Genomic DNA, 26,341 nt, shown 5'->3' with positions numbered 1-26,341 from the left:
TTTACGTGGCTGTCATTGAAAATCTTGGAGCCTACACAGCAAAGAACGCTCATGTGTCAGCAAGAACATTTCTTCCTATGATCACAAATGGTTTCCATTCCTGAAGAAAACCCAGGAGACATGTGGGAAGAAAAACTGCCAAGTCAGTCCATCCCAAAAATGAAACGGAAAGGAAAACTATGGAAATATATTGGCTTTTCTCTACCCATTCTTGCACTCCTCTTTGGAATAAGCAGATTTTTCTTATATTTCCCATTTTCAATATTTGCAAGGAAATAGTCCCTTGAGAAGTAGGTAGAGTATTTGGAGAAGATTCACTTTTATTAAGACCTGAGTAGCCCATTTGTTTCCTTTCTTACAAACGCAAACACCTTATTGTTTTTTAATTATTGAGTTTCTTTTCTTTGTATACATGGAAACACATTTTAGAGATAGAAAATACCAGTGGTGCTAATTTCCCTAGCCTCTGTGGAAGAAAATGGAAGAAAATGTAGCAGCTGAGACAAGGGCATGAACTCTACTGGGCTCTTCCACAGTCACCTCTTTACAAAGGCTCAGCTTAGCCACCCTGACCCCCCAGCCCGGGTGAAGGTCACTGTAATGGTTAATATTGAGTATCAACTTGACTGGACTGAAGGATACAAAGTATTATTCCTGGGTGTGTCTGTGACGGTGTTGCAAAAGGAGATGAACATTTGAGTCAGTGGACTGGGAGAGCCAGCACCACCCTCAGTCTGGGTGAGCACCCTCTAATCAGCTGCCAGTGCAGCTGGAATAAAGCAAGCAGGAGAAGACGGAAGAATAGACTTGCTGAATCTTTCAGCCTCCGTCTTCCTCCTATGCTGGATGCTTCCTGCCCTTGAACTTCAAACTCCAAGTTCTTCAGCTTTTGGACTCTTGAACTTATACTACGATTTCCCAGGGGCTCTCAGGCCTTTGGCCACAGACTGAAGGCTGTCAGTTTCCCTACTTTTGAGGTTTGGGGACTTGAACTGGTTTCCTTGTTCTTCAGCTTGCAGACAGCCTATCATAGGACTTCAGCTTGTGATCATGTGAGTCAATTCTCCTATTAAACTCCCCTTCATATATACATTCATCCTACTACTTCTGCCCCTCTGGAGAACCCTAATACAGCCGTGATATCATGTTTCTTTTCATCTCAAACACATGCTGAAGCTTTGAGTTCACAGGGGTCTGAATCTAAAAGTTGTGACTTACAAATGGCAGGCTGCATCACTGGGTTCCTGAAGTTGCCCTATATATGTACCTAGGCCGCCGAGACCAGGGATAATGGACACTGAACCAGAATGGACATGGTTCTGCAGGCAGGATGAATTAGCCCTGTGTAGCCTGAAATCTACTGCCTGGAACACTGATTCCATGAATGTCAGCTGTCACTGAAAAAAAAAAGGATGTCGGCCAGGCACGCTGGCTCAAGCCTGTAACCCCAGCACTTTGGGAGGCCGAGATGGGTGGATCACGAGGTCAGGAGATCGAGACCATCCTGGCTAACACGGTGAAACCCCGTCTCTACTAAAAAAATACAAAAAACTAGCCAGGCGAGGTGGCGGGCGCCTGTAGTCCCAGCTACTCGGGAGGCTGAGGCAGGAGAATGGCGTAAACCCGGGAGGCGGAGCTTGCAGTGAGCTGAGATCTGGCCACTGCACTCCAGCCTGGGCGACAGAGCGAGACTCCTTCTCAAAAAAAAAAAAAAAAAAGGATGTCATGGACACAGAAGTTTGGGAAATGCTCATTGAGTTAAAGAAAGTGAATCATACTGGTTTCTTTATTTTAGGACTCCTCAGGACTTTTAAGATATTAATGTGCATGATAAAGTTTCAAGAGGGGATTTATTTGACCACAGGAAATGTATGAGATCAGAGAGTGAAAAAGAGGAGGATTCTCTTGGGATATTTCTGAGGACTGCTTGGGGAAAAACAATATATTAGATAATATCTACTTTGGGGCTGGACACGGTGGCTCATGCCTGTAATCTTAGCACTTTGGGAGGCCTAAGCAGATGGATCACTTGAGGTCAGGAGTTTGAGATCAGCTTGGCCAACATGGGGAAACAGTCTCTACTAAAATTCAAAAATTAGCCAGGTGTGGTGGCATGTGCCTGTAATCCCAGCTACTCAGGACGCTGAGGCAGGAGAATCACTTGAGTCTGCAAGGTGGAGGTTGTAATGAGCTGAGATTGTGTAACTGAACTCCACCCTGGGTGACACAGTGAGACTTCATCTCAAAAAAAAAAAAAAAACAAAATCTACTTTGGTCTTTTCTCACATAAATTCTGTGTTCCAAGTTCTATGTTTCTATGATGTGGAAATAAGTCTTAATGAACCAACAAAACTTAAAGGTGAGGTCTGAGCCAACCACAAGTCAGGTACTTATGACCTAAGAAGCAAAGCATGGTAAAACTTTCTCAGTGTTCCTCCTTCTCCCTTTCCATCTCCTCGCTGGGCTAAGAAAAGGATTCTGGTGAGAAAAAAAAAATTCAAGAGAGAATTTTAAAACACTAAGTTTCAACTTTTATAGGCATATTTTAAACATTTTCTTTCACTATCTTACATATAAAATATTTGGGTGAGAATATTCTTTCCAAGAACTCTATGCTGCCTAGAGACCCTTATACAGGCCAATGCATCTTGGTGGAAATCACTTTTTCTTAAAGAAATATGTAAATGAGTATCCAAATGCAAAGCCCAGAATCAGAGACTGAGCTATCTCTTCTTTACTAATTACCCTCGCTGACCTCTTGTGCTGTAGTAATACATCATTTAGTTTGACATCTGACCAAATCCATTAGTGTAAAATGTTTTTGCTAATTGGTTATTTTGTTTCCTAACAGTTAAAATGCGTTCACACTCCAAAATTCTATTATATCATGCTGTATTAATTACATCATGCTATATTAATTATATCACATTACCATAATGTTATTTAATTATATAATTATATCATTGAATTCTCATAATATTATACTTATAAACTAAGCATTGTCAAAATATTCTCCTTTTATAGGTAAGAAAACAAAGTCAGAACAAAGTTAAATAATTATCTCGGGTCTAACAATTAGTAATGGCTGCAGCCAGGACTTAGATCAAAATCCACCTGAAACCAAAGCCTGTGTTCTTCACCATCACCTCAAGTTTCTTCTCATAACTATTGGAATAAGACTGAGAAAGAGGAAAAATGGAATCTTTAAGATAACTTCTTAAAGTAAATATCAAAATGCCTTTAACTTAATTCATCATTAAAAATTGGAAATAGATTCTCCTAATATCAGAATATACAGTAACACATAAGAACAGATTAAAAAAATACAGTGTTTTATGATCTGCAAATAATTACATCTCACTGATAATAGATCTTATACCAAATAAATAAACAGCTCTATAGAAAAAATCTTATACAATGGGGCTCTAACTCCTCAAAATGTACAGTTTTTTTTTTTTTTTTTTTTGAAACGGAGTCTCACTCTGTCCTCCAGGCTGGAGTGCAGTGGCGCCATCTCCGCTCACTGCAAGCTCCACTTCCCGGGTTCACACCATTCTCCTCCCTCAGCCTCCTGAGTAGCTGGGACTACAGGCGCCCACCACCACGCCTGGCTAATTTTTTGTATTTTTAGTAGAGACAGGGTTTCACCGTGTTAGCCAGGATGGTCTTGATCTCCTGACCTCGTGATCCGCCCACCTCGGCCTCCCAAAGTGCTGAGATTACAGGTGTGAGCTACCACGCCTGGCCCCAAAATGTACACTTTAAAAGATGCACTCAAAAATCTTAGAATCAAGGGATTTAGAAAAAAAAAATTACCACCAAATTGGCGGGAGGAGAAAAGAACTTTACGGTTAACAAAATGCAATTAATCTTCAAGTACGGTAAAACACACTCATTTGTACCAATTAACTTCGTTATTCTATTTGGAAGATTTCTCTCCCTCTCTGTATTCTAACCTTCTTTTAAGTTTTTAGTCTGAGCAATCTTTACTACCTTATTTCTAGTGAAGATTGCAATAATTTGTCATTGGTGTGCAGGCACTTTCTTAACTATTCCTGTGTTGCAAATAAAAGAGCCAGTATTGCTCAGGAGGTTATCTCAAGGGCCCTGCAAAGCCAAGCACTATAAAATGGTTAGACATTAAAGATGCGAAGAAAATCCATAAAACAACACATAAAAATGTGTCTTCCCATGCCATTTATACGGAAAGATGGTGCAGTTCAATCTTTCAAGCCAAAGACTATTTTAGAGTTCAAGTTTCAATCAGAGGCTGGGCGCGGTGGCTCAAGCCTGTAATCCCAGCACTTTGGGAGGCCGAGGCGGGCGGATCACAAGGTCAGGAGATCGAGACCATCCTGGCTAACACAGTGAAACCGTGTCTCTACTAAAAAATACAAAAAACTAGCCGGGCGAGGTGGCGGCCGCCTATAGTCCCAGGTACTCGGGAGGCTGAGGCAGGAGAATGGCGTGAACCCGGGAGGCGGAGCTTGCAGTGAGCTGAGATCTGGCCAGTGCACTCCAGCTTGGGTGACAGAGCGAGACTCTGTCTCAAAAAAAAAAAAAAAAAAAAAAAAAGTTTCAATCAGAACTTTCAGAAAGGAAGAGGTTTCTGTCTTTCTCTTTGACCCTCTTCCTTTAGTTGTAAAACTGCCAAAGTTAAAATCATGTGCTTTCTTGGCCTTTCCACTGGCCTTTTTTTTTTTGGGACAGAGTCTGGCTCTGTTGCCCAGGCTGGAGGGCAGTGGCGTAATCTCCGCTCACTGCAAACTCCGCCTCCCGGGTTCACGCCATTCTCCTGCCTCAGCCTCCGGAGTAGCTGGGACTACAGGCGCCCGCCACCTCGCCTGGCTAGTTTTTTGTATTTTTTAGTAGAGACGGGGTTTCACCGTGTTAGCCAGGATGATCTCGATCTCCTGACCTCATGATCCGCCCGCCTCAGCCTCCCAAAGTGCTGAGTTTACAGGCGTGAGACACGGCACCCGGCCTCCACTGGCCTTTTGATCTCTCTCTCTTTCTCTCTCTCTCAGTGAAATCTGCTTTTTCTAGCTAATATTATTTCTAGAAAATACTTGCTAAATCAGACCTCCAACTCCTGGAGAAAAAAATATATTTATTTATTTAGGCAGATTTATAATTAGAAAAAAATCTGAGAAATGTAGAAGTTCATACTCACTTGAAGAGCCGTTGAATTAACCATTCAACGGAGTTGTTTTTGCTTTAAAAGACTGCAGTTCTCTGGGTGCATAATAGATAGTTATCATTCTAGCCAACAGTAATAATTTAACTCTGCCAGGCAGTAATCAGTGTGAACACCAGAAGCAAAGTTAAGGATGGCATCACCAGGTAGGGAGGAAATCAAATCCCAGGTGTCATAGTTTTAATCTCACGATGTCCAAAGACAATTGTGTCAGAGAGAGTCAGAGATAGCATCCAGAGGGAGCAAAGGACATCAAAGGTGAGTGAACTCTGGTCCTAGAGCAGGGAAGGTCTATTTTCTGTCATTTGTTTACACCGCATTCCTTGTTAGTTTTGAACATAGATCATGATGGCCAGGAAGATGGCAATGATTTCCTGGTATGCTGTAGTAGATGCTGCTATGCTGTTGATACCCTTCCCCCTTGTATTCTCTTAGCTCTCACCATTTGTGCACACATCAGTCTGCCAGCTTCCAACCACGAACACCTATGTCTCTTTGAGCGCTTTCTCTAGTTATCTGAACCTTCCCAGAAAGCTGGAAGTGCCAAGGAGTTAACAGCTCCCCAGCAGCCCTCAAGCAATAACTGACCCGAGTTAATACCTTGGTGGCATCTTCCACACTGCCACTGATAGTACCCCAGCAGGAAGGCCTTAGTTGTGTATGGTGTGTATTTACTTCATTTCCTTGCCTGCCTTATATCCCCACTCTTTACTGATGTTTCTTAGAATCACCTGCCAGATAAACTTCTTGCACTGGAATCCTTGTGCCTCCAGACATGCAGCTGAAAACATAGGCCCACACTGATATAGAAAGGAAGGGAAATTAGATATTCTAGAGTTATCACAAGATCCTAAAAGTGCCCCAATGTCAACAATCTTATTTTTGTGTCAGACATGTTACTACAGATACCATAAAATATAGGTAATTCTACAGGAGCTAGGTCCAATCTGTGGATTACCAAGACCAATTTTCTGAGCCATGCCCCATCCAGGCAATCAGATGAAGAGTGTCTTTCTGTCATTTAGGGAAAGCCATGAACCATTGATTCATGGAGACCAACGAGGTCTTTGCACGTGATCAGGATGACTGGTCAGGATGCCTATCATGTATGCCACGTAAATGTTTCAACCGTGGGGCTCTGCAAAGGGTTTTAAGTGAGTAAGTGTAGAGTGCATTCAAGAATGAAAATTATCAAGTATTCAGAAGGAGATGGATTCTGGGGCTCTGAGAAATGTTCTTTGTGAGCCCTTTGAGAGTCAGGAGCCAGAGTTTTGAATCCTACGTGTGGCTCAGTTTTCAGTCTGAATAAAAACATCCGTGGGGTACTAGACAAGAGCAGTGCCTGGGAGACTTGGGGGACTCAAAACCAGGACATGAACAAGGTACTTGGTTTATAAGGAACTCCCATGGCAACCTTCAGAAAGAAAAATGTGGTCTAACAGTAATTGCATAGCTGAGGCCAGAGTAGAGCACCAGCAAGCAGCAAACCCATAGGAATGGGGTCCATTCAACCATCTGCAAATGGCAGGTGATGGAGAAAGCCAGAGGATAAGACCCTGTGGGGGAAGTCTTGGGACATTTTCATGGCTGCAGAAATTGCTGGGACATTTGAGGAATATAAAGGAAGTCAATGTGGTAAGAAAAATAAACACAAGGAAACTGACAGAAAATTAGATTGTAAAGTAACATAAGAACCAGACATATAAAGACTTGTAAGCCATGATAAGAAATTTGGGTCACATTTCAACTGCAATGGGAGACCATAGGGGCAGTTTTGAGTAGAAGAATGATATGCTCACATTTAAATTTTGAGATCACTTTGGCTATAGAAGAAGATTGACCGGACATTTACCAAATATACCAGAAACTGCTTATGATATACTAGACATTGTGCTAAAGTTCTCAGTGCATGTAATCCTCACTACATCTTGACAAAACAGGTCATTTTTATTGTCTCCATGGCTCAGAAAAGATGTGTCTAACCCTGAGTCACCCACTGGTAAATGATGGAGTTCGGAACTGAATCCAGACAGAGCCAATTGCAAAGGGTGAACTCAAAATATACCTCAGAGTACTCACAAGAGCCTGTATGCAAATTCCCTCTCTCCAACCTATCACCTAATGCTTTTGATGTTCTCATGGGTTCAGTAAGTTATATCACAGAATCCACTATCTGTTCAATGGCTTCCCAGTATGAACGTGGAGTTTTAATGGAACAGGTTTTTGTTTGGGGGCCCCACTTCTCTAGCATTACAGGTGTGCCTTTTTCTATGCATAACAATCTATTGATACTGTTACTGAACTGAATTTGAGTCTGCCTGCTCAGTGCGGAAAAGCCAAACACTGACATTGAGATTTGCAGTGAGAGAAAGTGAGGCGTTTATTGCAGGGAATCAACCAAGGAGAATCCAGCAGCTCATTCTTGAGAAAAGAATTCCCCAGTGGCTTATATGTAAGGGTATTTTTTGAGACACAGTCTTGCTCTGTCACCCAGGCTGCAGTGCAGTGGCACGATCTCAGCTTACTGCAACCTCCGCCTCCCAGGTTTAAGCAATTCTCCTGCCTCAGCCTGCCAAGTAGCTAGGATTACAGGTGCGTGCCACCACACCCAGCTAATTTTTTTGTATTTTTAGTAGAGATGGGGTTTCACCGTGTTACCCAGGATGCTCTCGATCTCCTGACCTCGTGATCTGTCTGCCTCGGCCTCCCAAAGTGCTGGGATTACAGGTGTGAGCCACCACGTTTGGCCACAGGTAAGGGTTTTTAAGGTGAGGAAGCAGAGGTTACGGGCAGAGTCATAAACCAATACATGGAGGCTATCCATTAGTTTGACCTAAAAAGTCAGGACATCTTCAATTAGGGGCTTATAGGTCACAGGTAGATTCAAAGATTTTCTGATTTGTAATTGATTAAGGAAGTGAAACTTTGTCTGAAGACTTGAGATCAGCAGAAAAGATGTTAGGTCTGAACCTGTAAGCATGACCTCCTCCAGGCCTCTCGGGAAGAAATTTAGAACAAAGAATGGCAGTCCGGAGTTCAGTCCTCAGTTCCTTCTTACCTGGGGTGTATGCACCAGGGGATCCATTTGGTGGGGGTCTAGGTTTCTAGAAAACAACTCAGGGACACATGTTAAAATGTAATCTTGGTCGAGTACTGTGGCTCACACCCGTAAGCCCAGCACTTTTTGGGAGGCTGAGGCAGGCAGTTCATTTGAGGCTGAGGAGTTCGAGACCAGCCTGACCAACATGGTAAAACCCTGTCTCTACTAAAAATACAACAACAACAACAAAAATAGCCAGATGTGGTGGTGTACACCTGTAATCCTAGCTACTCGGGAGGGTGAGGCAGGAGAATCGCTTAAATCTGGGTGGCTGAGGTTGCAGGGAGCTGAGATCTCACCATTGCATTCCAGCCTGGGTGACAGAGTGAGACTCCATCTCAAGAAAAAAGAAAAGAAAAGAAAAGATGTTACCTTTATGTCCATCGATGGCGGACTGCATACAGAAAATATGGTACATATACACCATGGACTACTACACAGCCATAAAAAAGAATCAAATCATGTCCTTATTGCAGCCACATAGATGGAGCTGGAGGCCATTATCCTGAGTGGATTAACACAGGAACAGAAAACCAAACAGAGCATTTTCTCACTTTTAAGTGGGAGCTACAAACTGAGTATACATGGGCACGAAGAAGGGAACAGTAGACCCTGGGGCCTACTTGAGGGTGGAGGATAGTGAGGAATGAAAAACTACTATTGGGTGCTATGCTGATTACCTGGGTGACAAAATTATCTGCACACCAAACCCCTGCAGCACACAATTCACCCATGTAACCAACCTGCACATGTGCCTCTTGAACCTAAAATAAAAGAAAAAAAAAATCTGTTATCTTTAGTTTCTGTAGGGAACCAAACATCTCCTGACTCTAACTTCCTTGGTTATTGTTTTAAGCCACTGTTACCTTCTTGATTAATCGAGTTGCTCATTTTCTTCTCTGGGCTAGCGAGGTGTCTGGAATTTCCCTTGGAGGAACTCAAGATTTTCCTTTATTTCCATGGTTGGGGGTTCCACAGGCCCATAAGTGGGGGTCTGTACTCCTTCTCATTACCTGTTTATAGGTGCTACATTCTCACTGAGTTTTGAGGGTGGGCTGGAGGGACAGCAGGACATAGCCTGGGGCCAATGTCACTTGGGGCCCTTGGGTCTCAGGTTCTCTTTCAGCAGGCTCAGGCTGATGCTAGGCTCTTCACTGGGACCTTAGCAGTGTCCTTGTAAAACCCTACAAGGGTCATAAGGGGATCTTAAGGGGACATTTGCCCAGAACAATTTAAGTGCACTTTGGGGCATCTATCCCTGCTTCCTGCAGATTTGCATTTTTTTTTTTCATCTATTCCAGACAAGCATGTATCAACCCTGTTCTAAAATCTTTTAAGAAAGTGATCCCACAAGTTTTGCATTACAGGAAAGTACTTCCATTTGGTACTTACAGAAACACCCCTTTACCCAGTGCCACTTAGGAATAAGCAAACCCAGATCCACACTGCAGCTTCTACAAATCCTTGCATGTCTCCCACCACATCCCAGGTGCCCTCATTTACTGTCTTGTTTATTTCATCATCTCAAATTCTTCACAAGTTTGATTGTAATAATGAGCACAAGTTGAGACTGCCTCCTAGCTCACAACGATTCTCTCAGTGGTGATCATTCTTCCACCATAGCCTCCCTTCTTATAAGATGTTCTGACCCTTGGCCACAAGCAGTAAACAAATGACCCAAGCAGAGTTATTCACAGTGCCTCACCACCATCCCCTGCCATGGTTCAAGGCATGAATGTGTGATTTAAGCCTGGCCAATCACCATACTTTCTAGGAAGTTTTTTTCTAGTTAAATTGGAAGGGGTACCTGGGTGCACTGGCGTGTGCCTGCAGTTCCAGCTACTGTGGAGGCTGAAGTGGGAAGATTCCTGGAGCCTAGGAGTTTCAGGCCAGCCTGGGCAATATAGTAAGACCCACCTCTAAAAGAAAATGATAGAAGCCTTTTCCCTTTTCCAGACATGGAGATGTTGCCAAGCTGGAGGCCATATTATCAACCACGCAATTGTGTTGCACTGTGACAATGTAGCCACAGGAAGAGGGAAGCAGAGAAGGGAAACCAACAGGTTCCCGATGGTGTCTAACTCCCTTGTTACTGAGGTTACTACCCCTCCTCTGGGTTTGTTCATGTGAGCCACTGATTTTTTTCTTCCTTCTTTAAACTGATTTTAATCCTGACAAGATCCAACTTTTCATTAAATAAAAAAGAAATAAATTGAAGAGAAAGGGGAAAGAAACAGCTCTACAGGAAGGGGCACCCTGATGGTGGAAATGATGGTTAATAATGCCACACTGAGAGAGAGAACTGGAGAGGCAAGGAGCAGGCAGAGCACACAGTTCCGCGGCGCAGTGCGGGATGTTAATAACTCTGACCCTGAATCTGTGCCAAAAGTTCAATAGACTCTGTGTAAGTGAGGGATAAAATAATAGCTATTTTAGAGATATTTAAATCCAAATGGCGAATTCTTTTTAGAGTTCAGGTATTTGAAGGACTGGATTTGGTTATGAAGAGCTACATGCTGAATTCCAGACAAATAAAGCACTTTAAAAAGGACTTTTACCATATAAATTCATAATTTTTCCCAACACTCTAAAATTATTTTCTCTTACAGATTCTATTTTCTATTCCGAAAGCAAACACTTGTATAAACACAGATTTCCTTTCATTTCTTTTCCATTTTTTCTTGCTGTTGGATTCATTCCTGTTTCCATCATTTGGGCCTGTTTGTCCACAACTTGCTCTACCTTCAGCACTGGCCATATCCCAGTCCTCAGAATTGAGGTGTTTTTGTTGTTGTTTTTGTTTTACCAAAGGTGCATTCATTCAAAAAGCAAGGCTTCTACCTTCTGGTAGTTTATCTCCTGCGCTTGCCCTACGGCCCTACGGTCACAACCCCAGCTTGCTGCCCAGGAAGTGGTAAGGCAGATCCATGAGTTAACAGACTGTCCTAAGTCATGGTTCTAACCAATACTCATCCTCCTGGGACAGAGGCTCCTGCCCATCCCCCAAAGATGTACCTTTGGTAAATTCCACTTCAGCCACTGAACTCCTGTGCTAACTCTATAGCTCTCCAATTACCGCCTTCCCCTCCTGGATGCCCTGGGCCCCTGCCTATCCAGCAGGAGAGCCTCAAAGCAGGGCTTAGCCCATGAAAGTTCTTGGTTTTGGCCAGGAAAGAATTCAAAGGCAAGCCAGGGGTAGGGTGGAAGAAAACAGCTTTATTGAAGAGGCAGTGTTACACCTCCAGCAGTTATAGCTCTGTGACCGCTCCTGCAGAGCAGGGCTACTGCACAAGGTAATGTGCTGGGAGGAGCAACTCAGGGCAGTTCCCAATCATATTTATACCCACTTTTAATTACATGTGCATCAAAGGGCGGTTGATGCAAAAGGATGATTGCCATGGAAAGGGGCCATAACTCCAGGGGCCATGGCAATGGTAAACTGTGGCACACTGGTGGGCGTGTCTTATGGAAAGCTGCTTCCACTCCATTTCTGTTTTAGCTAGTCCTCAGTTTGGTCTGGTGTCTGAGCCCTACCTCGAGTCTAGTCCCACCTCGAGTCTAGTCCCACCTCCTACCTCACCACCTCCTGCCAGATCACCTTGGTACAACCTGTTTGAGTCCAGTTGTTCCTGTCATCTCCCACTAGGTCATATGGACCCCTGCTTACTCACTCGGGGTGTCTTTCTCCCGTTACCTGCTACTCTCCGCCTCCTGCTAACCCCCATCAGGGCCCATCTGGGCCTATCATGCAGCTGCTGATGCAGGTAACATTTATTTCTCTGACTTGAAGCCCTTTGCCCTCTTGATCCACCCTCCAAGTTTTTCTAACTGTGTGCATTTCCACCATCCCACTGACCCCCAAATAGCCATGTCCCACAGCTATTTCTAATATACAATCCAGCTTCTTGTCTCCATTGGTGTTGAATATTATATACGCTCCTTTTATTAGTATAGTTCCTAAGTATATGACTTCCATACCTTTTGGCATGTGAATCTCCAAGACTTTTTTTCTAATTCTTCTAAGCTTTATACTGAATTTTACCAATGACTTGTAATGTTTTTTTTTTTTTTAAGCCAGAGTCTCACTCCGTCGCCCAGGCCAGAGTGCAGTGGGTCGATCTCAGCTCACTGCAAGCTCCATCTCCCAGGTTCACGTCTTTCTCCCACCTCAGCTGGTATTACAGCTGGGATTATAGGTGCATGCCACCATGCCCGGCTAATTTTGTGTTTGTATTTTTAGTAGAGATGGGGTTTCACCATGTTAGCCAGGATGGTCTCCATCTCCTGACCTCGTGATCTGCCCATCTTGGCCTCCCAAGGTGCTGGGATTACAGGCGTGAGACACTGCGCCTGGCCATGACTTGTAATTTATATTGTGTTATACCTATGCCACCACCTCTTTAAGATCTTTGCATAGTTCTACCATTCCACTTCTATCGCATACTTGTGTTTTTGTGTAATATCTGTATATAACTTCCCCCCTTTTGAATGTTCTTACTTTTTCAACATTCTGCCATTCTTGCCAAATTATGCATTTTGTAATTCTATTTCTTTCTCAAAGAGGGACTCCTACCCTTCAGTGTTTTATCTTAGGTAAATAAAATTTAAATTTTTTGAGAATTTAAAAATTAACTGAGAACTTGTCCTTTTCTTCCTAATTAGTCAAACCATAATTTAATCAATTGAAAATAATTGTACATTTATTATTTATAGCTTGCTCTTACTCTAGTTTTCCAGTGGTAGGGATGTGAACTGTCTTTGGGCTACATTATTCTTATTATTTTGTAAAATATTAAAAACAGTCTTCATCAGTGAGACCACTTGACTGACATCCAGAAAGCAGCAGAATTGTTTTATCCAACTTGTCTGATATTTTCAAAATCTTTCACATAATAATTCGTCCTCTTCTTATTTTAATTTTTCAATTATTTTCCCATACCTATAATAAATAATATCTATCCATATATCAGATACTGCTGGCTCCTGAGTTTCCTACCTGCTCCAGCCGTTGGACCCTGCATGTGATCCCTCTTTGCTTTGAGTCACCCGCTCTCAGCTTCACCTCTCAGTGCAGCAGAGGCTGCTATGAACAGTCCCTGGGGCAGGGCTTCACCTTACTTTCCAATAACAGTCTCACCTGGAGCAGACAGTAATTTTTTTTTTCCTTTCTAGATACATTTTTGTATTGTATGAATACAGAAGAAAAACATGGTTTTTCTTAAAGGAAGCAAAAAAATGAAAACCGAACAGTAATAGAAAAATGGTCAAAGAACATGAAGAGGTAATTGACAAAAGAAATTCACTTGGACAATAAACATATGAAAAATGTTCAACACCAGATTAACAAGGAAAATTAAAATCATGAGATGCCCCTTTAATCTAACAGATTGGCAAGATTAAATACATTCTCAATGTCAGAATTCAAAAAATTTTCTAAAACATTGCATTTGCATTGCTGGAAAAGAAGATGAATTGCAACACTCTAAAAGCTAGCTCAGCAAAATGTATCAAATGCCTTAGGTTTCAAGTAACATTTATCCATACATCTCTGGAAATTTAACTTCTTGGTTAAAAGGAATAAAGAGTAACAGTAAACTTTTATCCATATGCATAATTATAATGACATTATTTAGAATAGTATAAAAAGGGAAACAATCTAAATGTTCATCCATTGAGGATTGTCTGTATCCATTTTATTCTGTCCATGATGGAAGCCATGAGGCCCTTAGAAATCACACACTATAGGAATACAAAGAAAAATGTTACAGTATGCTGCTAAGAGAATAAATCAAGTGTGAAAATAATATGGATGGCTTAAATCAAATTATAAATTATTATTGAGAAGTTGTTTAGATGCATAGGACAAAATACCAAAAGACAACAAAATGAAAAGTTATTCGTGGCTATTTCTGGGGGTTCTAATGTGGAGATTTTTTCTCTCTTGTGCTTTTCTATGTTCTCCAAATTGCTTATAATTTTAAAAAACTTAACTTTTTAAAAAGAGTCAACCTTTGGAAACACTGAACGTGTCCCATAACTCAACGTCAGTACCTATCTGTTTCCTGTTTCCTCTAATTCATCTTATTTTTCCTAAATAGTAATGCTGTGGGGCGGGGTGGGGGTGGGGGAAACGCCATCTACTACTTTTTTTCTCTGTTGTTTTGTTGTTAATACTCCTTCACTATTGCTCTTTGTTCACTGAAATATGAATCAGTGGTTGAAATAGATCCAGCATCTTGCCAGTTACTAGAACCAGGAATGAGAGCAGACAACCACATGGTGTTTCCAGAGTTCCAGGAACTCTTCTAGTAATGTGTGTGTGTGAGCGTGCATGTGCGTGTATTTAAATTCTCACACAACAGCTCCGTGAAATAGATCTTAATATCATGCCCCTTTTATGAATGAAGAAACTGAGAAGCCAAGTGATCTGCCCAAAGTCACACAGCAAGTGCGTGTCCAAGCCTGGATTCAAGCACAGTCAGTCTGCCCCAGAAGCTGTGCCCATCATCACCATGAGATGCCACTTCTACAAGGATACAAGATGCACACAGTGTGACTCTTATGTTTTCCGCTCTTTGCCGTTGCACTATTTCAACCGAGATTAGGGTTAAGTAAGAATTTTTGGGCTGACTTTGATCCTTAACTGCCATTTATAATATGACTTCTACAGGAAGAAATCACTACGCATTCTAAAGAACTGACCTTCAAATGAAATTTCTGAAAAGTCTTTTTATAAGTTGGGGTCTGCCTGTTTATCTTCCAAGGAGATTATTGCCAAGGGAAAGACATGTGTTTCCATCCAAAAGAAATGTCTGGAAATTATTTGGCCTTTGGATCAACTCAAGCCATCCACCTTTAGCCAGGAGTTTACTCTGAGGACTCTTCATGAAGTGCTTAAACCATGAATAAAGACTCTTCGGAATGCTAACATCAAGTCACAGGCATGGTTTTGGAAGCCTTAGAATTTTCAAACGGCCACACACATACTTCTGGGAAAAGAGTCCTTCTTGGCCATTTGGCACTCTTGAAGAGAAGGCAGAAAAGCATGAAAGTCGAGCATTTCTTCATCCTTTCAGAAGTAGATGAATGTTCGATGAAGATAAAATATTCTAGAAGAGAGAAAAGGCTAAGGGGCAGGAGAGATATAAACTTGCATAATTTTCATTGTTCCCAAATATATTCTAATATATGCTTGGATTTGCCTGCTAGAAGTAGACCACATAATCAACAGGTTGCAAAAATTGCTTACTGAGCTATTTCAATCCAATTTCTAATAGCAGTAGACAGAATACAATTTTGCTCCATTTCCCTTTCCAAAAGGTAAAGCTGTCAGAGAAGTTTATATTTATGTAAAAGCAATACAGCAATATCATACTGTATCCTTAGAAAAATGCATATTTGTACACATTTTCTCCTTCATCAGTAAGAGAAAATGGGGAGACTCAGACATAACAGGAGAAATCTCCCTAGCTGAGAATTAAACCAAGAAAAACTAAAGATACAGTTTAAAAGCTTTTTATACAAAACCATCTCATTGGGAAAACCAAAACAAGCAACCATTCCCAAATTGCAAGGACATGAACCACATTGTCACAAACTGGAAATTGTACAAGATTAGGAAATAACAAAATCTAATCTTCTCATGGAAAAAGAAATCATAGTCTTCTGAAGTTCTGCAAAGAACACTGTCCAGCTTTATTACTCTAAGGAAAAATTCTGAATAGAAAGTAGTGACATTTTATGGTCATGGCGATAAAGCTCATTCTTTACATGTGGTATACATTCAGCAAGTGTTTGAAAACGATCCTATTATAGGCACATAATTTTGATACGTGTGTTTATCACTGATTAGGTTTTACACATAGCAGACTTGTATTATATCTGGTTCTTAAAGCTGAGGGACTCATAAATAATCTGCATATGGAGTTGTTGGTTCCTTTTGTTCTGTTTGATGAAAAGAAAGTGTGTTTTTAGAAGGAGAAAACGACTTTTTAATCATTCATCAGCTCTGTTCATAAGCACTCTAAATCCTAGAATGCGGGCTTAGATTTCCTGAAGACTTTAATGGCATATTCTTTTACAATTATTCTTCACTAAGATATCATTTTATTGTATTGACCTTTTTTTTATTTCCATGTTTAAGTCCAATGATACTGATAACAGACTAGAACTGTAGAACTACACTTTCCAAGGTAATAGCTCCTGGACACCTATGGCTATTAAGCCCCAGAAATGTGGCTGGTGTGAATTCAAATACACTAGGAGAATAAAATGCACACTAGATTTGAAGGCTTAGTACAAAAAAAGAAGAATGCAAATCATCAACATCATAATTTTTATATCACTGACATGTTGAAATGATACTCCTTTGGATATACTGTAACATAGAAAATATATTTTTAAAATTCATGTTATCCATTCTCTATTCTCTGTCCTGTCCCCTGCCCCAGCAGGCTGACCTCTAAGGACTGAGTCCCCCAGGCTTCGTTGATGGCAGGTTCTTGGTTGAGTTCAGTAAATGGGTGGCCCTCGCAGAAGATCTGAATGTGAGAAAAAGGAGCAGGCAAGACAAGCCTTTACTCTTCTCCCCCCCCCCCCCCACCTTAGGTCCATGTTTCTCAGAGAAGCGGGGCATCACGGGAACAACAGTTCTAACTTGGTGGCTCCTCCTCTGGGACTCCACCTTCCCTGGGCTCTGAAAACACGATGTCCTGCTTCATCACTTAGGGAAGTAGCACTTCCCACTGTCACTGTACTCTAGGTGCCTTGTCACCACCTTTGGTTCGTTTTCTTAGACCTGCCAGTCTTTTTTTTTTTTTTTTTCTTTTGAGACAGAGTGTCACACTGTCGCCCAGGCTGGAGTGCAGTGGCATGTTCTTGGCTCACTGCAAGTTCCGCCTCCCGGGTTCACGCCATTCTCCTGCCTCAGCCTCCGGAGTAGCTTGGACTACAGGCGCCCGCCACCACTCCCAGCTAATTTTTCTTTTTCTTTTTTTTTTTTTTTTTTTTTTGGATTTTTAGTAGAGATGGGGTTTCACCCTGTTAGCCAGGATGGTCTCGATCTCCTGACCTCGTGATCTGCCCGTCTCAACCTCTCAAAGTGCTGGGATTACATGCATGAGCCACCATGCCCAGCCTAGCCCTGCCAGTCTTTAGTTCATCCCTGTATTAATTAATCTATTAATGCATTAGGATTTTATGCATTAATAGGTGCATTTGAAGCACATGCGGTGAATTCTGCCCCTGCTGGCACCCTGCCTGATGCGTAAACCCATTCTTTTCTCCTGTATAACAGTAGAAAAAGCCAAGATCCAATATCCACGGACAAGATATCTTAGATTATGTTAAGATGAGTTTGATGCATTGAAATCAGCATATGCACTCTTTTTCTTAATGATCCAAGAGCTCCTTGGTGACACAGTAAAGTCAATACCCTGCCCACAGTGGCCAAGCCACCATCTCACTTCAAGAATGTGAGCAAATGAGGAAAGCCCACAGAAAACAAAACTGTGCAGCTGAAATAGTAAGTGCCCACAGAGCTGCAAGAACAGTGTTTGAGAGTTTAGTGGAAGAAGAAATGTGTGGATGTGGTCTGCATTTCCCACTCTGTCTTGCAATCATTTTTCTAGCAAATAGCAGGAAATGTGAACATTGGCTGGAGCATAAAATCTGGCTATCACGCAAGGTGTTGCAGACCTGTAGTCCTGGCTACTCAGGAGGCTGAGAGGAGAGGACACCCTGAGTCCGGGAATGCAAGGTTGCAGTGAGCAGTGATTGCACCACCGTGCTCCAGCCTAGGTGACAGAGTGAGACTTCATTTTTAAAAACAAACGAACGAAACAAAACAAAATACTGGCTAAGGCAATAACAGGTGGTCATAATAATAAGTGTAGCTAATGACTATCTAGTAGCTCCTATTAGCCTAACATTCTGCTAAATACTTTACACAACTATTGCTATCACTTCTGAATAGTACTTGTCATTTTCCAGGTACTTTTTATACTAACACTTTACCTCTATTAACTCATATAATCTTCATAACAGCCTTAGAGACAAATACTATGGTAGTCTTCATTTTACAGGTGCAAAAACTGGGGTACAGACTTTAATCAACTTGCCCAAAGTCCCACAGACAATAACTGGTGGAACTGGAGTTTGAGTGAGGCAGCCCAGCCCCAGAGACTTCATTCGTGGCCATTGTGCCCTGCACCTTCTCAAAGGCTGAGTTAATCTTCACAACACCTCATAATGCTCTGAGGAAAGCAAAGGTTCAGAACTGCTTCCCAAACTCACCCAAGATCATGAGACTAGTCCCCATGACACTAGACTGCCTCCCAAATAGACCTGGAAAATGAACTGAGGCCAAACTGTAGAGTGCTTAGATGAATACCTTAGTGTAAAGATGAATACTTTAGTCAATCTGTCCTTACTCCTTAACTTCACTCCTCTTCATTGTCCCCATGCTTCGTGCTCTGTGTAAGTCACCCAATCGTTATCTTTGACTCCTTTTCCACATCTCACTCCATTATCTGCCTTCCCCTCTCCAACAGTTTACCTTCCATCCTCATCTTCCTGCATTAACTTCAACAGTACCAGACATTTCTCAATTGGCCAAGTGCTCTCCACTTTCTCCATCCCTACCTTACATGTGGAAGAATGGAACTAACCCCAACCATCTTCGTCAGCCACTCTTGATTTCCCTCAGCCAATCAGCAGGGCTTATCTACCTATTCAGAGGAACTGGTTCAGAAACAGACCTAGCAGACTGCTGGAGCCAGCTCCCAGGGGCTTCAGAGAGTCCACTGCGGCCCCCTCTACCCCACACTGGGTCCAGGGACATCACATTGGTAGTCTGAAATCAGCCACGGTGAGAGAGTTTATGCCATAAAAATCAAACACTGCGTATCAGGGTTGTTTTTGTTTTTTTTCATTTTTACCTCTTTTCTTTTTCTTTTTCTTATTTGAGAGAGACAGGGAGAGGGAATTGCTAGACATTCATCTATATACTACTTGGATGAACAAGACCTAATTTAGGTCCATGAGACGTGAGGAGATATTTAATCAGCGTTTGGAGAAATCATTGAAGAAGATTCTATTCTTTTGTGTAGGGAGAGTTATAAAGAAATTGGATCTGAGACTACTAAAGCCATTTTGGCCATCAAAGGACCTAACTGGAGGATAGAGTTGATATACAGAGAAGAGCTGCTCTGAAAGGATCAAAGAGGTCTGGAGTCAGAGAGCACTGATGGTGTGGACTTCTGGATCCACCCCCAAAACCCATATGCCTCTTCACTCTTCAGTTAAATGAGACAATAAAGTCCCCCTGTTTTAAAAGCCAGTTTGAATTGGGACTTTTATGGCCATCAATTGAAAGATGTTGAGTGGATACACAGAGTTATGACTTAGGAGCAAGGCCAACCCTATTGCACAAGCCCAGGGGCACCATTCACTTGAAGTCTTTGTAAAGGGGAGTCCTTCCTTGGAGCCGGCAGGGCCCAGCCTGTGCAGCCACATGTGGCAAATGTAATGTTGTGCCTAAGAAACAGCCTATTCCCCCCTATCATTCAGCAGGAAGCCCAGATTCCCTGCTAGTACCCCATTGATTCCTTTTATTTCGCTGCCCATTTTCATTCATCTGTTCCTATTACCCTGCCGCGTATAACACACCATTGCCCTGTTCTTATTTTCTCACTTCTTCCAACAGCCGACTTTTACTGCTTTCTACCCTTATTCTCTGTCTTCTGTAGCCTTTGGGAATTTCTAAAAAGAATAAACAGATTTTTTAAATCCAGGCCGGCTCCATCGATTAATCAAAGCTTTCCCATCAGTCTTCCAAGTGTTTATCCTGTTATTTTGCTTTCTGTTCAACCCATATTGACCAAGCTGGCTCATTCCTCATGTGCCAAATATGTCCAAGAAGTATATGTTTCAGCACCTTTGTGTGTGATGCTCTCCTTGCCTTGAATTCCAAGATCCTTTCATCTTCCCATATTGAAATCTCATTTCCAGCAATTCCCAATTCAAATCCCTCCCCATTATGATTGTCTTACTCCAATATTATTATAAGAAACAGACCTCTTCAGCCAAAAAAGCTAAATGTGTTGAATTAAAAAAATACAGGCCTAACTCACAGAACCTAAGGCATAAAATGCAGCCAGGTCTCATATGAAATTGGAGTAAGAGAAACCAGCAAATCAGGAATGGAAGTTACTCTGTCCGTCTCTGGAGCACCCCGTTCTCACTTGCCTGCCTCTCTATTCGTATCTGTCTCATTGTTGTTGCTCTCTTCACATCTGCTCTCTGGACTTTGTGTATGTCTGGTGGTTTGTTTGTTTCATCGATTCCAGAGTCTGGTGGAAACTGAGTAGGTTCTCACTATGTCTCAATTTCGAATGTCTTGGAGGAAAAGCTAATAGCCAAGGCAAGCCAACGGGTTGTTTTTCCCCTGGGTCTGATGTCCACCCTGTGACAAGTCAACTGTGAAAGAAGGTACATGACTACATGGCACCTTTGACTGTTCCTTCCAGGGACGTGGAAAGATCAGACTCTCTAAAGAGGAGGTGTAAGGGCATGGAAGAAGGGATTGGCATCCCTAATACGCTAATCACGCCTTACAGTGATTCCACATCCCCCACTTCTTACTACATGTATTTAATACTGTTGTAAGTTAGAGTCATGCCCCACTTTCCCCACTAAGGTACTGGGAACAGAGATCAGTTTATCTGCATCTTATGTAAGGATCACTATTGTAGTTGGATTCTCTAGAAAGCAGACTCCGAGATACAGGTTAGCATGCAGAATATTTATTAAATAATATCATTGGTATCAAGTTCTATAGAAGGAAGGGGAAGAAAGCAGGAATGGTCAGAAGGAAAACTGTGAGCAAATTCATGACAATGAAGGCCAAATCCAAATGACAGCCTCAGCCTACCCTATGGGGAGTTCTGGAGAAAACTTAGCATTATCCTAGTAAGGCTGAGATCACCAGGCCTGTATCCTGCATCTATTCAGTCACTGGATGTGAACTATCCGAGGGATGGGGGCATGTATTTGCATGAGGGGTCTTTCCGCAACTGAGGCAATCTGGAAGTGCTAACAGCTGGATACTGGGTGCTGACAACAAGCCCAGCAGCTGCAGCAGTATGTATTTTAATGCAAGGGGGTCTGGATGGCACACCACAATGACCACAATGACGACGACAGCCACCATTGTGCCTTACACAATGCATGTGCTTACACATCTGTTAGCTACTTCAAAGCAAGGGTGGGAGGAAGAATAAGAATAACTGTTAAATGAAAGATTAGAACGGATATTTTTAAAATCCCAAGATTTGAGGCTAACAATGTATACAAATTCCACATCTGCCTCTTACTACGTTACGCAGCTTCTCTGTAACATCCCTTCACTCCCCTGAGGTGATAGCGAATATGCTCCATGTATATCTGTCCCTAATATTTGCGTGACCCAGAGAAGGAATACAAATGAGGTTCCCACCCCTCGTTAGTGTGTAAGCACCTCAACCCACATGCTCAAGTCCTGTTCACACTCTTTCCCCAGTACCCCTCTTAACAGCAGCCCCTTGGATCACTCTCTGCTAAACAGACTTGGAAAAGAGGCCCTCGCAGTCTTTGGAAATGGGGTTGAGGCCATTTGCTTAGGAAACCTAATACCCCACTGCCTGAAGTGGGATCTAGAAAGAGCAGCACAGCTCTGAGTGGGACTCCCCTGGGCCCCAATCTCCTCACTTCACAAGGAGAAAACTGGGATGCCAAAGTTAACATAGGTCTCCCAGGCCAGGCGCGGTGGCTCACGCCTGTAATTCCAGCATTTTGGGCGGCCGAGGCGGGGAAATCACCTGAGCTTAGGAGTTCGAGACCAGCCTGACCAACATGGAGAAATCCCGTCTCCACTAAAAATACTAAATATACAAAATTAGCCGGGCGCGGTGGTGCATGCCTGTAATCCCAGCTACTCAGGAGACCGAGGAAGGAGAATCGCTTGAACCCGCGAGGCAGAGGTTGCAGTGAGTGGAGATTGGCCCATTGCACTCCAGCCTGGGCAAGAAGAGCGAAACTCCGTCTCAAACAAAACAAAACAAAACAAAACATAGGTTTCCCTAAAGCACAGGACCCAAGAAAGGAGTCCTGGATGCACCAATCAAAGGCTGTACGCAGTTCAATAGTTCATCCCATCTGAACCTGGAATGAAGGACCCATTTAGGCCAGCTATTAGTGTTCTTTAATTTTATAAAAAGTCCCGGCTGGGTGCGGTGGATCACACCTGTAATCTCAGCTCTTTGGGAAGCCAAGGCGGGAAGATCATGAGGTCAGGAGTTTTAGACCAGCTTGGCCAACATGGTGAAACCCCGTCTCTATTAAAAATACAAAAATTAGCCAGGTGTGGTGGCAGGTGCCTGTAATCCCAGCCACTTGGGGAGCTGAGGCAAGAGAATTGTTTGAACTCAGGAGGCAGAGGTTGCAGTGAGTGCGAGATGGTGCCACTGCACTCCAGCCTGGGTGACAAAGCAAGACTCCGCCTGGAAAGAAAAAAAAAAGTGCCCAAATGAATTCTCCCTTAAAAAGTTCTTTCCGGCCAGGCTCGGTGGCTCATGCCTGTAATCCCAGCACTTTGGGAGGCCGAGGTGGGTGGATCACAAGATCAGAAGATGGAGACCATCCTGGCTAACAGGTGAAACCCCGTCTCTACTGAAAATACAAAAAAAAATTAGCCGGCGCAGTGGCGGGCGCCTGTAGACCCAGCTACTCCGGAGGCTGAGGCAGGAGAGAATGGCGGGAACCCGGGAGGCGGAGCTTGCAGTGAGCCGAGATTGCGCCACTGTGCTCCAGCCTGGGCGACAGAGCAAGACTCCGTCTCAAAAAAAAAAAAAAAAAGGTATTTCCTCTCTTTCTTGTCCTCAAAAGTATGCATTGGGTTGGGCGCAGTGGCCCACACCTGTAATCCCAGCACTCCAGCACTTTGGGAGGCCAGGGTGGGTGGATCACGAGGACAGGGGTTCCAGACCAGCCTGACCAACATGGTGAAATCCCATCTCTATTATAAATACAAAAATTAGCCAGGCGTGGTGGCGGGTACCTGTAATCACAGTTACTCAAGAGGCTGAGGCAGGAGAATTGTTTGAACCGGGAGGAGGAGGTTCCAGTGGGCGGAGATCATGTCATTGCTCTCCAGCCCTGGGCGACAGAGTAAGACTGTCTCAAAAAAAAAAAAAAAAAAAAAAAGAAGAAGAAGAAGATTCATTTACCTCTGTTTCTATGCCTTTTTCTGTAAGTATATTTATCCTGGTTGATGTTTACTGATTTTATGAGTCTATAAATTTATGTGGTTTAACCAATTTGGGAAATTATCAGCCATTATTAGTCTTTGTTTTATGTTTTGTTGTTGTTGTTGTTGTTGTTGTTGTTTTATTTTTTTTCTTTGAGACAGAGTCTCACTCTGTCGCCCAGGCTGGAGTGCAGTGGCGCGATCTCAGCTTACTGCAAGCTCCACCTCCCGGGTTCACGCCATTCTTCTGCCTCAGCCTCCGGAGTAGCTGGGACTACAGGCGCCCGCCCCCACACCTGGCTAATTTTTTGTATTTTTTAGTAGAGACGAGGTTTCACCGTGTTAGCCAGAATAGTCTCTATCTCCTGACCTCGTGATCCGCCTGCCTTGGCCTCCCAAAGTGCTGGGATTACAGGTGTGAGCCACTGTGCCCTGTCTAGTTTTTTAATTTTTTTTCCCTGCCCTATTATCTATCTTCTCTTCTTCCGGGATTCCAGTCACATGTAGGATAAACCTTATGACATTGTCTGTGGGTCACTGAGCCTCCATTTTTATTTTTTAATCTTTTTCTCCTTTTCTTTTTCAGACTGGAATTTCTATTAATGTATCTTCAGAGTCACTGATGCTTTCTCGTTCACTTTCATGAAGCCCATCCAGTGATTTTTTTTTTTTTAATTTCAGATATTGTATTTCTGGTTCTAGAATTTAACTTGTGGTTTTTATTAATAGTTTCTATTTGTCTGCTGAGATTTCGTTTCTGTTTATTGATTATTTGTATATCAGCATTGAGCATAGTTATAACTGCTTTAAAATCCTCATCTGTGAATCCCATCTTAAGTTCTCTTAAGTTCTCTTAATAGTTTCTATTTGTCTGCTGAGATTTCCTTTCTGTTTATTGATTATTTGTATATCAGCATTGAGCATAGTTATAACTGCTTTAAAATCCTCATCTTAAGTTCTCTCAAGTTCTCTTAAGGTTGCACTCATTGCTGTGTTTTCTCTTAAGAATAGATTAAATTTTCCTGTTTCTTTATGTATTGAGTAATTTGTAATTATCTCTTGGATGTTGTGAATATTACGTTGTGGTGACTCTGGATTGTTATATTCTTCCAAAGTATGTAAATTGTGCATTTCAACAGACAATATACTTGGTTGCTCAAGTTGCAAATTAGGTCTCTTGGGTAGCATCTCAAATCTCAGTTCAGTTCTTTTATACGTAAGCAGCATTGAGTCAACCGTACATACCTAGTTGAGGGGATTAGCCAGAGATATGGGCAGAGTTTATGTGTAAAATTTGGACTTCTTCTCTCTGGCTCTCTCTTTTCTTGAATTCCATGTGCCATCCCTCTTCCTTTCTAGTGGCAATAGTTATCACAAATTCTGTTCTCTGGTTTTTGGGGCCAGAGAGACTATGGGTTTTCTCTTGGAATTTAGTCAACCTGCATGACACTGATCTAGCCTACTCACAGACTAGAAGCCTTGGAAACTCACCGGGTGCCATTTCCTTCCTCCAAGTGCCAACTCCCCTTCAGAATCAGCTATTTTGGCAGTTACTTCAGTGAACTGCTTTCTGTAATTTTTCTAAAAGCTATAGTGAAGATGTTCGGGAGGATCTGTCCAGTGGGAGTTTCCCGAGCCATACCAGAAATGGCGCCATCTTCTACAGCTACATTAACAAGAAAAGAGGACTCGCCTCATTTCCTTTTCCCTGGCCTTTCTTTCTCCATTTTTTTTTCTCTTGGAGTTGTATCTCCCTCCCTATGGAGGTCTGCAGCCTTTTTAGGTGGATCCTTCCCCCAATTTCAACAAGAGTACCTGCTGAACTCAAGTATATATACTTCCTGATATTAGATCCCCCAAGGCACACAATCCTGGTTGGCCACTGCTTTTCTTGTCTCTTTTTACTTGGCTAGGTGATAAGATTTTTATCTCCTCTACCTCCTTCTCTAGATATGCCTCCCCGAGCTGTTACACAAACTTCTGTGATCTCCGAACCTTCTCAATAAAGTGGTTAGTGTACCAGTTTTTGTTTCCTGACACTAATGAGAGAAAAACAGTTTTTCCAGATAAGTATACGTGGGGTAGACATAGGGTATATTCTTTTCTGAATGTATCTTTCCACCAGTAATCTAAGAATAGTGTTGAGGTTATGACTTCTATTTCATTTCAAATACTCAAGAGGAGTTTATGAAGCTCCTTCCTTTCTAGGTCATCCATGACCCACCCCCCCTGCCGTATGTTTATTCTGCAGGAACTCACATCTGCAGAAAGCTGACAGTCACTTTTCATCTGTAAGTTTTAGAAAATAAAACATTTTTTTTTCTTAGTCTCAATGCCTATAAAATGATTCTTCATTCATTATCACATTTGGCTGCCACTTCTTACTCAGGGACTCCGAGCTGCTTCATTGGGGAAAAAGAAACTACTCCGTATATTCGAACAGTAGGAATTCAATCAAGGGATTTGTCATAGAGGTAGTGGTAGACCAGAAATACAAGTTCAGGAAGCCACTACAATCTCTGTGTCTGGAGGGACAAAGAAGGTGGTATTACTGAAGCTTAGGTCCTGCAGAAACTGGAACAAAGCTGGAGCGTGAAAGAAAAGACAGACGCACGGTCTGGGAAGCGGCAAAGAGGGAAAAATACTCTGGATTCTACCTGCCTGCCACCCTCCAATCTCTCTTCAACATCTCTCATTAAATATAGCTGCAATACAGAGCAGAGCAAGGGAAGTGTCAAAAAATTATTTGAAAGCAAATATT

The 26,341-nt window shown here is 42.4% G+C and overlaps 2 long non-coding RNA genes across 2 annotated transcripts in view; both read left to right on the top strand.

Moving 5' to 3' along the window:
- The first annotated feature begins 2,427 nt into the window (after window positions 1–2,427).
- Window positions 2,428–26,341, top strand: part of LOC117066520 — a 38,105-nt gene continuing 14,191 nt past the window's right edge. Inside the window, exon 1 of the long non-coding RNA XR_004430374.1 lies at window positions 2,428–2,481. This is a non-coding gene — a long non-coding RNA (uncharacterized LOC117066520). The remainder of the gene's footprint in view (window positions 2,482–26,341) is intronic.
- Window positions 18,648–19,631, top strand: LOC117066519. Its single transcript, XR_004430373.1, has 3 exons — window positions 18,648–18,773; window positions 18,888–19,164; window positions 19,268–19,631. It is a non-coding gene; the product is annotated as an uncharacterized LOC117066519 (long non-coding RNA).

The sequence above is a fragment of the Trachypithecus francoisi genome, unplaced genomic scaffold, assembly GCF_009764315.1.
Source record: "Trachypithecus francoisi isolate TF-2019V2 unplaced genomic scaffold, Tfra_2.0 Lachesis_group20, whole genome shotgun sequence".
In the NCBI taxonomy this organism is placed as follows: Eukaryota; Metazoa; Chordata; class Mammalia; order Primates; family Cercopithecidae; genus Trachypithecus; species Trachypithecus francoisi.
The sequence above is the reverse complement of the archived record's forward strand: the minus strand, read 5'-3'. Positions and strand labels throughout refer to the sequence as shown.